This window comes from Rhincodon typus, chromosome 20 (genome assembly GCF_021869965.1).
Source record: "Rhincodon typus isolate 14 chromosome 20, sRhiTyp1.1, whole genome shotgun sequence".
Classification (NCBI taxonomy): Eukaryota; Metazoa; Chordata; class Chondrichthyes; order Orectolobiformes; family Rhincodontidae; genus Rhincodon; species Rhincodon typus.
This window is the reverse complement of record NC_063351.1, coordinates 8,857,923-8,870,762: the sequence shown is the minus strand read 5'-3', so window position 1 is coordinate 8,870,762 and position 12,840 is coordinate 8,857,923.

Sequence of the window (12,840 nt, the reverse complement as noted above, 5' to 3'; positions counted from 1 at the left end):
CAGCCTGTTTGTTAATATTTAATTGCCGAATCTACAAGATTCCTGAAGGCAAACCCTCTTTAAAAATTTCACTGTCATCAATTCATTTTGTGAAATTTGCATTTAGATCAATTTTATCTCAATTGTTCCACAAGTATTCAAGGATTACATCAATCTGATATTTTGCTCACCACTCTCAAGGTTAACGCTGTTTTACCTGTCAATTCAAGTGCGCACCAAGACTATTTTTCCTGTTCTTCTGCCTGTTCCTTGCTCAGATGCATGTTATACTGCTGCTCCTTTCTCATCAAACTGGCACCATCATTCTTTTTCTTTAGCTTAATGTCAATATAACTCCTTTTCCTTTTCACAAACAATCAAAAAAAATTCAATCTCACGTCAGCAGTGGATCCTCTGCCACTAGTCTAGTCAATTCCAATCCTTTCCTTCTTCTAATGCTCGTTGTACTAAAAATACCACATTTTGTTTCTCTTGTTCTTAATTTAAGCAGACACGCTTGCTTTGTACTTGATAGAAATTCAATTTTAATTGCCACCAATTGTTGCATATCCAGCTTTCTTCCCCATCATCTTGCTGTCACACAAATAGCCTGGCAAGTTTCCTTGAACACAGTGTCTCCTACATTAAAACCTGTGCTATTTTCTCTCCACCCTATTGAATTACTGTAGTAAAATGCAACAGTCAATATAAACAGTTGTATTCATATAGCTCTTTTAACATTGTAAAATATCCCAAGGTGTTTCACAGGAGCTTTATCAAATTAAAGTTGACACTGAATCATGTAAAGTGATGATATCGAAGTAGATGACCAAAAGGTTGGCCAAAGAGGTCAGTTTTAAGGTGTGCCTTAAAGAATAAGGGAAGCCAGGTAAAGGTGTGGAAAAATAGAGGCAGCAGAAGGCTCAGCTGCCAACTAAATTCAGGGTTATTCAAAAGTCCAAAATTGGAGTATGAATTAAGATTCATGCAACAGGATTTTGTAAGTCCTTAACTTTAAATTTAATGTAAAAGGGAGCAAAATTAAGACCAAAACTGTGATTTTAAACCTGTCTGCTGGTAGAAATTGAACATGTAAACATCAAAAATTACCAACCGTATTACCGCTCTTGCCTCACAGTCACCATTTTTATATAATTTTGCTCCAGTATCATGTAGCAAATTTATGTTTTACCCTGTCCAAAGGCAGAATATTTCTCCTCAGCTTTGAAGCCCAAAGTTCAAAGAAGTACTCCAAAGGGCTTGGCAAAGGTTCTCTACAAGTGAAGCACTTACAGTGTTTAATTTCAACCATTCTTAAATAAAAACCAACATTGTTTACTGAAGCAAAGGGTATGGCAGACATACTAAATGCATTAGAATTAATAAATGAATTCTACCTTTACCAAATTAGAAAATTGTGACAATTGCCCAGCTTGATTGCTCCAAGGGTTGGTGTGGACTTGGGCTGAAGGGCCTGTTTCCACACTGTAGGGATTCTATGATTCTATGCTTGATATGCGCATGAAAAGCAACTGATCAATATACTGATGAAGAGGTGCTGAAGAGGCTGGCAGCACTCCATATAGAGAAGTTAGAGAACATCCCCAACATTGAGTCATTGACAACCCTTGATCGGCTGTGATGGGCTCAACATGTTGTCCACATGACTGACACTAGACTCCTCAAGCAGATGCTCTAGTCCCAACTCCTAAACGGCAAGCGAGTCCCAGGTGGACAGAGGAAGCGCTTCAGGGATACTCTCAAGGCCTCACTTGCAAAGTGCGGCATTCCCACAGACACATGCGAATCACTGGCCCAAGACCGTCCAATGTGAAGGAGGACAATCTGGGAAGGCAGTGAGCACCTCGAGACTTGCCGTCGGAAAAATGCGGATGCCAGGCAGAAACAGCGTAAAGAGCACCCTGCCACACCAACACTCCAACCACTCCTTCCCGAGAGCACCTACTGCCCCAAGCATAACAAAGCCTGTGGAAGCTCCATCAGTCTGTACAGCCACCTACGAACTCAGCCTGAGAGTGGAAGAGAAGCATCCTCGTCTGCAAGGGACCGCCAATGACGATGATGATGGGAGAATTATCAGGCTGGGATGGGATACATCCTAGATTCCTGAGAGAGATGAAGGAGCAAATTACATTGTCGTTGACAGAAATTTTCCAGGCCTCTGAACACAGGATTAATACTGCGGGACTGGAAGATTGCAAATGTGACGCTGTTGTTTACGAAAGGAACAAAGAATAACCCAAAAATTACCGACCTGTCAGCTTGAAATAATCCTTGGAAAGCTGATGGAGGCTGAAATTTGGATGGAATAAATATACATTTAGAGAAGAATAAGTTAATACTAGACAGTCACCAAGGCTTTGCCAAGGGCGGGTCATGTTTGACAAGTTTAATAGAGTTCTTTGACAAGGTGACACAGACAGTGAATGAGGGTAGTGTTGTGGATGTTCTATATTTGGACTTTGAGAAAGCATTTGATATGGTGTCACATGGCAGGTTGGTTAGCAAATTAGAAATGTCTGGGATTGATGGGGGATTCTGGACAACATGGATTAGAAGTTGTCTAAAAGATAAGAAACAAAGGGTAGGTATAAGTGGGCATTTGGCAGACTAAAATGATTGAAATGTTGTTTTCCAGGGATTGGTTTTGGACCCTTGTTTAAATAAATCAGAAAAAAGCAATTTGGAGATGAGTTTGCAGATGACACAAAGCCAAGGAAAATTTTGAAATGTGAGGATAACATTGAGCAACTTCAGAGGGGTACTGACAAGCTGGCCAAATGGGCAAATACCTGGCAGTTGAATTTTGCAGAAAAATGTGAGGTAAGGAATTTTGGTAGATGAAACACAGAGAGGCAATACAGGCTCAGTGGTATAACTTTGAGGGGAGTACAGGAACAGAGGGCCCTCAGGGTTCATAAGCATTATTCTCCAAAGCTGGCCAGGCATGTTGAAACAGTTGTTTAAAAAGGAGGCTTATATGATCCTTGGGTTTATAAATAGAGGCAGAGGGTATAAAAATAAGAAAGTGATGCTATACCTCTGCAAATCATTGGCCAGACCACATTTGGTGGGTTGTGTTCAGTCTGGGCACCTATGTTAGGGAGAATGTTAAAGCCCTGGAATGAGTGCAAAGGAGGTTTACAATGCTACCAGGAACGAGCAATTTTAGATATAAGATTAGAGAAATTGAGTTCATTCCCTTTGGAGCAGAAAAGATTAAGAGGTAACCTTATTGAGGTCTTCAAATTATGAACAATTTTGACAGGGTAAAAACTGCTATTTTGCTTCCATTCGTTGGTATGTCGGTAACTAGGGATCACAAGATCAAGACTGTCAGCGAGAGCTAGGAGTCAGAGGAGGAGAAACTTCTTTATTCAGAGGGTTGTCACGATTTGGAATGCACTCTGAAAGAGTGGTGGAGACAGATTCCATGAGGATTCAAAACAGAGCTGGATGTTGTGACGATGCTGCCACTTTAAAAAGGTCACTTTGTCCTTGGTTCTATTGAAGAGAGCTTGTAAAGGCAGAGGTCACAAAGAGTCCAGGGAGTTACAGTTTAACAATAGTAGGGCAGTGCCAGTACTCCCAGTTCAGGTTTTTTCTGGGGTTTTTTTTGCTGTAGCAGTCACAAGACGTTTCCAATATGAGAAGTGTTGCAAGCTTCAGTAAAGGATTCCTCTGACTTTTTCTGAAATCTCTCTTTGGATGTTGTTCCCTCCTGCCTGTAAAAATTTATGTTTGAGTTTACCTTTTTGTCATGGGATGCGTTTATGGAATGTTACTATATTGGAACAGTTAAATAGTTAAGTGACTCTATCAGGTTTTAGGTTCAGTTTTCCAATAGTTAAGTTATTCTAAATTCCGCTTTCTTTTATTTGCCTTTTGACTGTAGTGTTTAAATAAATTGTTTTGCTTAAAGCTGATTGGTTTGACTAGTTGCATCATGCCTGGAACACCCACTTCACATCTGCCTTTAAAATAAAAAAAGGTTAGGGTCTAGGCTACCTTCTTAAAATATTTTGAGGGGGTCTGGGCTGATCTATAACAATATACATTTGAAGATGATTATTTAGAGGGTTACAGAGATAGGGCTGGAGAATGGGACTAGCTTGGTAGCTCTTTTGGGAGCCTGTGTAGATATGATGCATCAAATGGCCTCCTTCTGTACTGTCAAATTGTATGATTCTCTGATTTCATTGCTTTCTTAATTAGTTTTTGTACTGTCACTACTTTCCACTGATGTACATGGATACATGGGTCATTTTGTACTTCCATAGAACTACATCATTAACGATTAAATAACATTCAGACCAGTTTTTCTCAGATGTAAAATTGGCAAACCCATACAATCCCATATAATAATTTATCTAATCTAATTTTGACCACACACTGTCTATGGCCCTTTCTAACCTCCCCATTCCATTCACTCAAATTAACATGCCTCTCAACCGTATGTTCTGCAAATTTGGATACAGAATTCTATTCCTTCATCCAAATCATTGATAAGTAGAGCTTTTTCCCTCAAAATAAATCCATGGAGCAATGGTATCTACCTCTTGTCACATCTTGGCAGAGAATTATCCCTTTACCTCCATTTTCAATGGCCTACATCTCAACCAACCAATGATCATTCCAAATCACAAGGCTAGCTCAAATTTTGTGTACTTTCTTTATTTTGGATAATCTATTGTGTGGAATCTTATCAAGTGCTTTGTACATGTCCAAATAGACAACATCAACAGAACATTTACTATCCACCATTACATTGTCCTCAACAGATAACCAAAATGGATTAATCAGACATGATCTATACTGAAAACAAATTCACTCAAAATACAAACACAAAAAAGGTGAACCTTCATTTTTAAAAAAACATAACCATCAAATCTCTTATTTTTCAATATAATATTTTCAGAGGTCCTTGAATGAACTTGATAGGTTGAATGGCCTCTTTCTCTGCTGTAAGAATACTTTCACTGTGTACCAGTCAGCTTTACCCACATCACTTTTTATGCTTAATTGAATTGGCCATTGAGAAATGATGATTTTATATGGATGAAATCATGTTGATTAATATTGTCATGCATATAAAAGTTTCTTCACTGATTTTAAACTGAATTAGTTAATGCCATTATTAAAATATGAGGGGTTCTTCTTTAATGCGTGATCCGGCAATCCAAATTGGCTATAACACAATTGACAAATAGGGGAACAGTATATGTAAAACGCAAACTTTGTGTTGGCTATAATGTGATTCTAACGTCAGCATCGCGTGATCGCTTCATGGGCTTTGTCTTGAACATAAGCCAAAAGAGTGCTCGTGCTGGCATGAAGGATTCTTGCGCTTTCAGTGAGAGGTACTGTACAATTCTGCCTTGTTACCCAAAAAATGCAAGGAAAAAGTGGCAAGAATGATAACAAGAAGCATCCTGGTGATAAAACCGTGGGTGGGGTACGTATAACGCTGGAAGAGAAGCTAGATGTTGTATAGTGTTTTGAGCATAATGTGAGAAGATGTGATATTGCTCATAGGACAGGAATGAAGGAGTCTACCTTGCACACCATTAGAGACAATGCAGAAATGATTAAAGCAAACTATATTGTAGGAACAAGTCGGAGTGCTAGCAAATCTGTGAGGTCATGGACAAAGGAACTTGAGGAGATGGAGCAGCTTCTAGCATTGTCAGATCACATGTTATAGGAGAACCCGCATTATTTTAATTATGGCATTAACTAATTCAATTTAAAATCAGTGAAGAGCAAACGAAGAAGCAATCTGGGACCACCCTTCCCACCATAAAAGAGAAAGCTGTATCAATTTATGAAAATCGAACAAAACAAGCTGAAAATCCTGCAGATGTGCCTGCCTTTAGTGCTAGCAGTGACTGGTTTGCTGGTTTTAAGAACCTTTACACTTTTCATAGCTTAAAGTCATGTGGCGAAGCTGCCAGTACAAACGAGGAACATGTGATGGCATTTCCTCCCATAGTAAAAAAAATTAATTGACAAAGAGGGCTACAACTTAGATCAAACTTTGAATTTGGATGAGACAGGTTTATATCAGAAGCGAATGCCATCAAGAACCTACATTTCCATAAATGAAATACACACTCCAGGTTTTAAGGTGTAAAGGATCATATCACTGTGCTGCTGGGTGCCAATGCCAGTGCAGAATTAAAGCTTAAGCCTGTGGTGGTGTGCCACTCTGCTAACCCGCAAGCCTCTATACATCTACTTCAGGTTAAGCAAACAAGGTTGGATAACTGGGCAATTCTTTTCTTACCTTATTGTTGATGCTTTCAAAGATGTTTTTAGAAAACATTGCAGGAAAAAAGAATGTGGATTTCAAGATTCTCCCCATCCTGGATAATGCACCAAGCCATCCTCAGACCATTGGTGAGCTTTCTGAAAACATCAAAGTGCTACTTCCACCTCCAAACACAACTTTTCTCCTTCAATCCATGGACCAGGTGCAATAACAGCTTTTAAAGCTTATTATTTAAGGCGCACATTTAAGAGGTTGATTGCAGCCACTGAGGAGGATAAGGACAGTGTTCTTCAATTTTGGAAGAGCTTTAACATCAAGAATGCAATTGACATTATCGTGGAGGCCGGAGGTGATGTTAGTAAGCACCTGCTTGCATGCAGTTTGGCAGAAGCATGTCCCAGATTTTTTTCAAGATTTAAAAAGCTTTGATCTGTCAGAGAAGCTCCCAAGAATCAAAGAACATTGTGTTGATCTTGCAAAGCAAATTGGATTTGAAGAAGTGGAGAGTGAGGACGTTGAAGAGGTGCTTGAGTCCCACTGTGAAGACCTCTCTACAGCTGATCTACAACTTGTCACTGAGGGGGAAGGGGAAGCAGGAGATGAAGAAGATGAAGCCCAGGATGCAGCACCATGAGAGCTTTCCACTTCTGTTTTGTCTTCTATCCTGAGGGAAATTGAGAAACAGTTGCAATGATTAGAGGACAATGATTAGAATGCAGAACACAGCCTGGCTGCAGTTCGTGAAGTAAGATCTTCTTTGGCACCCTACAAACTGCATCTTCATGAATGAAGAAAAAGGGAAAAGCAGCAAAAACTGGATGTCTTTTTTAAGCCAAACCCCAAGAAACAGTCAGAAGACAATGAAACACAGCCATCCAATTCTGGATTAACTATTTTTCGCCCTAACCCTGCAGACAAAACTGCACCTGAAGGGGGTGATGATGACAACCCTCGGTCCCTGCATTAACAACACAGCAACCTCAAAACCTCCTCCACCATCAAGTCATCTTGACACTTTTTCAAGATAAGATGAAAAATTCACCATTATTTCATTATTACATGTGAATTAAACATTTGTTCAAACTGTGCTATCCTTTGTTATGCTTTTGAGTGATTTTTGAGCAATTTTGAGAGATTCTTTTTGTTGGTCTGCCCCTAACTTGCCTCCCCCATTTTCCCATAGGCCCCGTTATTTCTATAGTGCAATTTTCTATGACGCATCATTTCACAGGAACGTATCTGTCGCATTATAGCAGAACCTCCTATATTGTAGTTCTCCTCTATCAATGTCATACATAATTTAAAAACAACTGAAATAAAAATTACCCCTGGAATATGGTTCAGGAGAAGGGTGATTGCCTGCAAGTCAGAAAATTGTGGTCTTGAATCTCATTCCAGAGATCAGAAAATGTGAACAAGGCTGACAATTCACTGCAATACTGAGAGAATTTTGCATTGTTGAAGATGTATAACATGCAGGAGACAATAACCTGTCAATAATCTTGGGTCGATATAAAAAGATGCCACTTCAGTTTTTGAAGAAATGCAGGGTAAATTTTCCTGATGTCCAGGTCCAACAATTAACTCTCAAATGCTCACCAAAACAGAATACCTGGTTATTGAATTAATAGCTGTCTTCAGGACCATGTGTGAATTGGCTGTTGTGTTTTTGCAAACTAGAACAGTGACTGCACTGCAGAAATGAACAATGGCATCATGAGCTTGGATCGAAGACCACGGTACTAAGGACAGTGTTAACTTTTAACTCCAAAATAGTAAAAATCGCTACAGATGTAAGTTCATTCACTGTTTGGCAAAGTCCAGTGTGTTTTGGCCTTTAAAGAATAATCAAATAAAGGGTAAGAAACAAACTGTAGCACTAGTCTGTGAATGTCAGTAGCCTGACTGGTATGCTATGAGGGCCACAACTATGAAAACATCCATTTAAAAACTTCCACTGCAGCTAAGGAAAAAGACTCATTCTCACAACGTGTGCCAGTCAACTGGTAACAAAAGGAATCCAGACAGAAGTGCTTGAATCAATCTTCTAAGCCAAGAATATCAAAAACAACTCCTCAATTACCAACATCAACATGACCAGTACCATCCACTGCAATACCTGCAACATTCATCGTCATAGAGGCTGAGGTTTATAACATCATGACAGGCACGGTTAGGGTGAATAGTCAAGCTCTTGTCCAAAACAAGAGGGTACAGGTTTAAGAAGAGGGGGAAAGATTTAAAACGGACCTGAGGGATGACTTTTCCATGCACAGCATGGTGTATTTACAACATTGTTGTAACAGAAACAGACCCTTCAGTCCAACTCGACCATGCCAAACAGACATCGTAAAGTAATCGAGTCCCATTTGCCAGCATTTGGTCCGTATCCCTCTAAAACCCTTCCTATTCAGGTACCAATTTCAGATGCCTTTTAAATGTTGTAATTATACCAGCCTCCACCACTTCCTCTGGCAGCTCATCCCATACATGCACCATCCTCTGCGTGAAAAATTTTCCCCTCAGGTCCTTTTTAAGTCTTTCCCCTCTCACATTAAACCTATGCCCTCTTGCTTTGGACTTCCTTACCCTGGGAAAAAGACCTTGGCTTTTCACCCTATCCATGCCCCCCATTATTTACTGAACCTCTACAAGATCAGCCCTCAGACTCCGATACTCCAGGGAAGATAGCCCCAGCCTATTCAGCCTCTCCCTACAGCTCAAACCCTCCAACTCCAGCAACATCTTGTTAAACTTTTCTGCACCCTCTCAAGTTTACATTGTCTTTTTTATAGCAGAGAGACCAGAATTGAACGCAGTATTCCAGAAGTGGCCTAACCGGTGTCCTAACCGAAGCAGCAATACGACATCCCAACTCCTTTATTCAATGCACTGTTCAATAAAGGCAAGCATATTAAACGGCTTCTTCACTTGACTGTCAACCTGTGACTCCACTTTCAAAGGAACAATGAATAATTATCCATTCTTCGCAATCAATTCAGGAACTGATCCTGTTTGTAATTTTTCTCTCTTTGTTTCTCGCACTCTGTTTCAGCCCCTCTGTTTCTCGCACTCTGTTTCAGCCCCTCTGTTTCTTGCACTCTGTTTCTCGCACTCTGTTTCAGCCCTTCTCTTTCAGCCCCTGTGTTTCTCGCTCTCTGTTTCAGCCCCTCTCTTTCAGCGCCTCTGTTTCTCGCACTCAGTTTCTCGCACTCAGTTTCTCGCACTCAGTTTCTCGCACTCAGTTTCTCGCACTCAGTTTCTCGCACTCAGTTTCTCGCACTCAGTTTCTCGCACTCAGTTCCGCGCACTCAGTTCCGCGCACTCAGTTCCGCGCACTCAGTTCCGCGCACTCAGTTCCGCGCACTCAGTTTCAGCCACTCTGTTTCTCGCGCTCTGTTTCTCGCGCTCTGTTTCTCGCGCTCTGTTTCACCCTTTCTAATCTCTGTGCAAATGTGTTGTGTTACTATTTCTTCTTGCATTTAGTAATTAGTAAACTCACTCTTTTTGATAACTCAAAAAAGCCTGGTTCAATTGGCTTTTCTTAAAAATAAAACCAAATTCACTGGGTCTTGGAGAAAAGGTATCCACATGGAATGAGATTATTTTAAAATTAACCTTGTTGCAACAACCCATCAGGCCAAGTAAATGACCGAGGTGCACGTTGAAGATTTTTTTTGGTATGTTTGAAAATGAAAAGATATTTTGAGGGAGGGCAGTTGATCAATACTTCCATTAATACAACACAAATGATATAAACCAAACACCAACTGAGGAAAACATCACTTTCAAAGCAGAATTCCATGTGAAAAGATTGTTCATCACCCAGCCATCAGCTCACCCCTTTTCACCTGGGATCTTTACCATTTTTGGCATCCCGTCTGGAAACACAGCAAATTGGAAAAGTTTGCTGGGGATTTGCTTGTAACAGTGATTAGCTGTGAAGCATTTTAAACAGTTTCAGATAGCATGAAAGGTGCTTTATAAATGCAAGTTCTTTCATTTCTGGCAGATTCTGATGGAATAGCGACATACTTCCCTTTTCCCACATTTTGTGTTAGCATTCCAATTTCCAGCTCCAACTGTTTCCATTGCCAACTTCCACAGGACCCGAAAATTCATCTCGTAACAAACGTGTTGCCTGTCCACTAGTGCCATGGTTCCTTTACGTACATCAATGTAAAGAACAGTGAGATATCCTCATGACTTGGCCAATTCTTTCTTCTGTAGTGATTGTGATGAGGTCAACCAGGTGATCTCATAGAATATGAGTTCCCTGATTGGAGCTGTTAACCTGATCCAATTAGGGAGCCCTGGCTGAAAGAGATAAACAGAAGTGTCAGACATCCTGTTCACTGAAAACTGGGTCTAAGGAAGCCAGACCAGTGTCAATTACTATGCATGTGCAAATAAAGCATGACTTGCTGACGGGAAGCCAGCCTCTGTGGAGTTATTTCACCTTCCACCAGAAACAAATTAAACACAGAATTGTTTAATTTTCTTCATATAGAATATTTCTGTACACAAAGTGGCTGCTGTACTTTCAAAATAATCACGACTCAAGAAGTACTTCAAAGTACATGATGTGCTTTGGGAATGCTTTGAATTCTATGATTCTGTGGAAGTTAGACAGTGCTATTTAAAAGATGCTGGAGATTACTTTAGGGAAAAAGTGAAAATAGATATTAATGTGCTAATGGGACATGTCTTTTAAAAGGTCTAGCTGTAGCTCACAATTTGACGGCTAATTGCTAATTGCTATAATTTAAATATGTCAGGTGCCTTAAAGGCAGAAACTTGGACGTTTAGCAAATCAAGCATTCAAAGACTTGAGGGTTATTAGAGAAAGTGCTGAATATCCCAGTGGAAGGTTATAATGGAGGAGGAACAGCGAGGTCACTGAGGCAAATAAAGTGTCATGTACGGGAAGCTAGGTAACAGCATCACAGACAGGATCCTTGTTGTGAGGGCATGTCTCTCATCTGGTAAATAATTTCACAAGAATGGTCAAGACCTCACTGCAAAATATGATAATAGTTTTGTGAATAAATAACTATTTTTGGGTTTGGATCAGGCAGATAGATTTTGGTCAGTTCAGTGAAAGCATTTTTTTAAAATCTGTAAAAAGTCATTTGGAACGGTGACCTAAATAGATCACTTCCAAGAACGTATTTGATCCAGTCATGGATCTAGCAGGGCATCTATGGTGTTTGTGGATGGGATGTTAATACTGCTAAATTTACATCACATACAAAAAACAGATCAAAGAACATGAGTTTTGCCCTTGATTTCAGTTCAGAATAATTAGGGAGAACAGCCTCCTCCTAACAGGTGAATCAAGTTTTCAGTTCAGAAGAAACAGCCACCCAAACAGAAGTGCTTTTAGTTTCATGGAATTTCCAAGCTGAGAGATTTTGTATAGAAGTCCTACAGTTGCTTGAACTGAGAAAAAGATCAAGACCATCAGAACTAAAAAAGGTTTCATGTCAATAGACATGGAAAAAAATCATAAAACCAAGGAGGAAAAATAAAATAGGACAGAAAGAGTTATGATGGGACTGATATTTCTCTGGGATTGAGTAAAAGAGGGTGTTGAGAAATAGGTTGAAACTTTGTTTTATTCTTTTCGGTAAAATCTTTCAAAATTGTCATAAATGTGCTTTACTCTCTCTAAGTATTAAACTTATGTTCCTTTGCAAAAAAGCACTGGTGGCTTTGTGTGAGTATTTTTCAGTGACTAACCACTATGGAAACCAACTGCAAAAATTAAATTTATGATCTTCCAAGCCAGGTTTCACTCTGGACCATCAGGTAGATCATAACAACAAACACATACCTCAGTACTTGCATCACCATTATGACCACAACCTCAAACACACTCCATCCACCATCCAACTACATCTCACACCTACATGATTACATCTTTCACAGGTTCTACTCTTACCTCAGAATAAAACACACACACACACACACACACACACACAAAATGATTTAACACCAAAAGGACCCAATGGGAACATAAATTCCATGAGCTCCCTGAGAAAACAGTGTTCGTTGTAATCAGGAACAATGTAGTCAAGAGGTCATCTTGCCTCAAGCCTGTGGCCACTCCTGCTTCCAAATCTATTGCTGATTCCTTGTGCCTTAACCATATCCTCACACACAGAACAACAAATAGCAGTCAAGAGATCTCAATACCAGAGCAGAAGCTGAGTTATTCCAGCAGAGGAAGTGTAAGTGTTGACAGGACCATCATGCAATTGAGGAGAGTGGTAACCTCCCACAGCTGCCAGCTCAAACAGAAAATTTTCTGAAGAAGGGTCCCGACCCGAAACGTTAGCTTACCTGCTCCTCTGATGCTGCCTGGTCTGCTGTGTTCCTCCAGCTCCACACTGTGTTATCTCAGACTCCAGCATCAGCAGTTCTTACTATCTCTATTGCATCAATCACACCAGTTCAGAGAGTGGCGTTATGCTTAACTCCAAGTGTTATGGAATTGCACAACTTTTCATAGTGGCGCACACTGGCTCTAGTGAGCAGCAGCCATGCCAGGTGGAAAGAATGTTTGA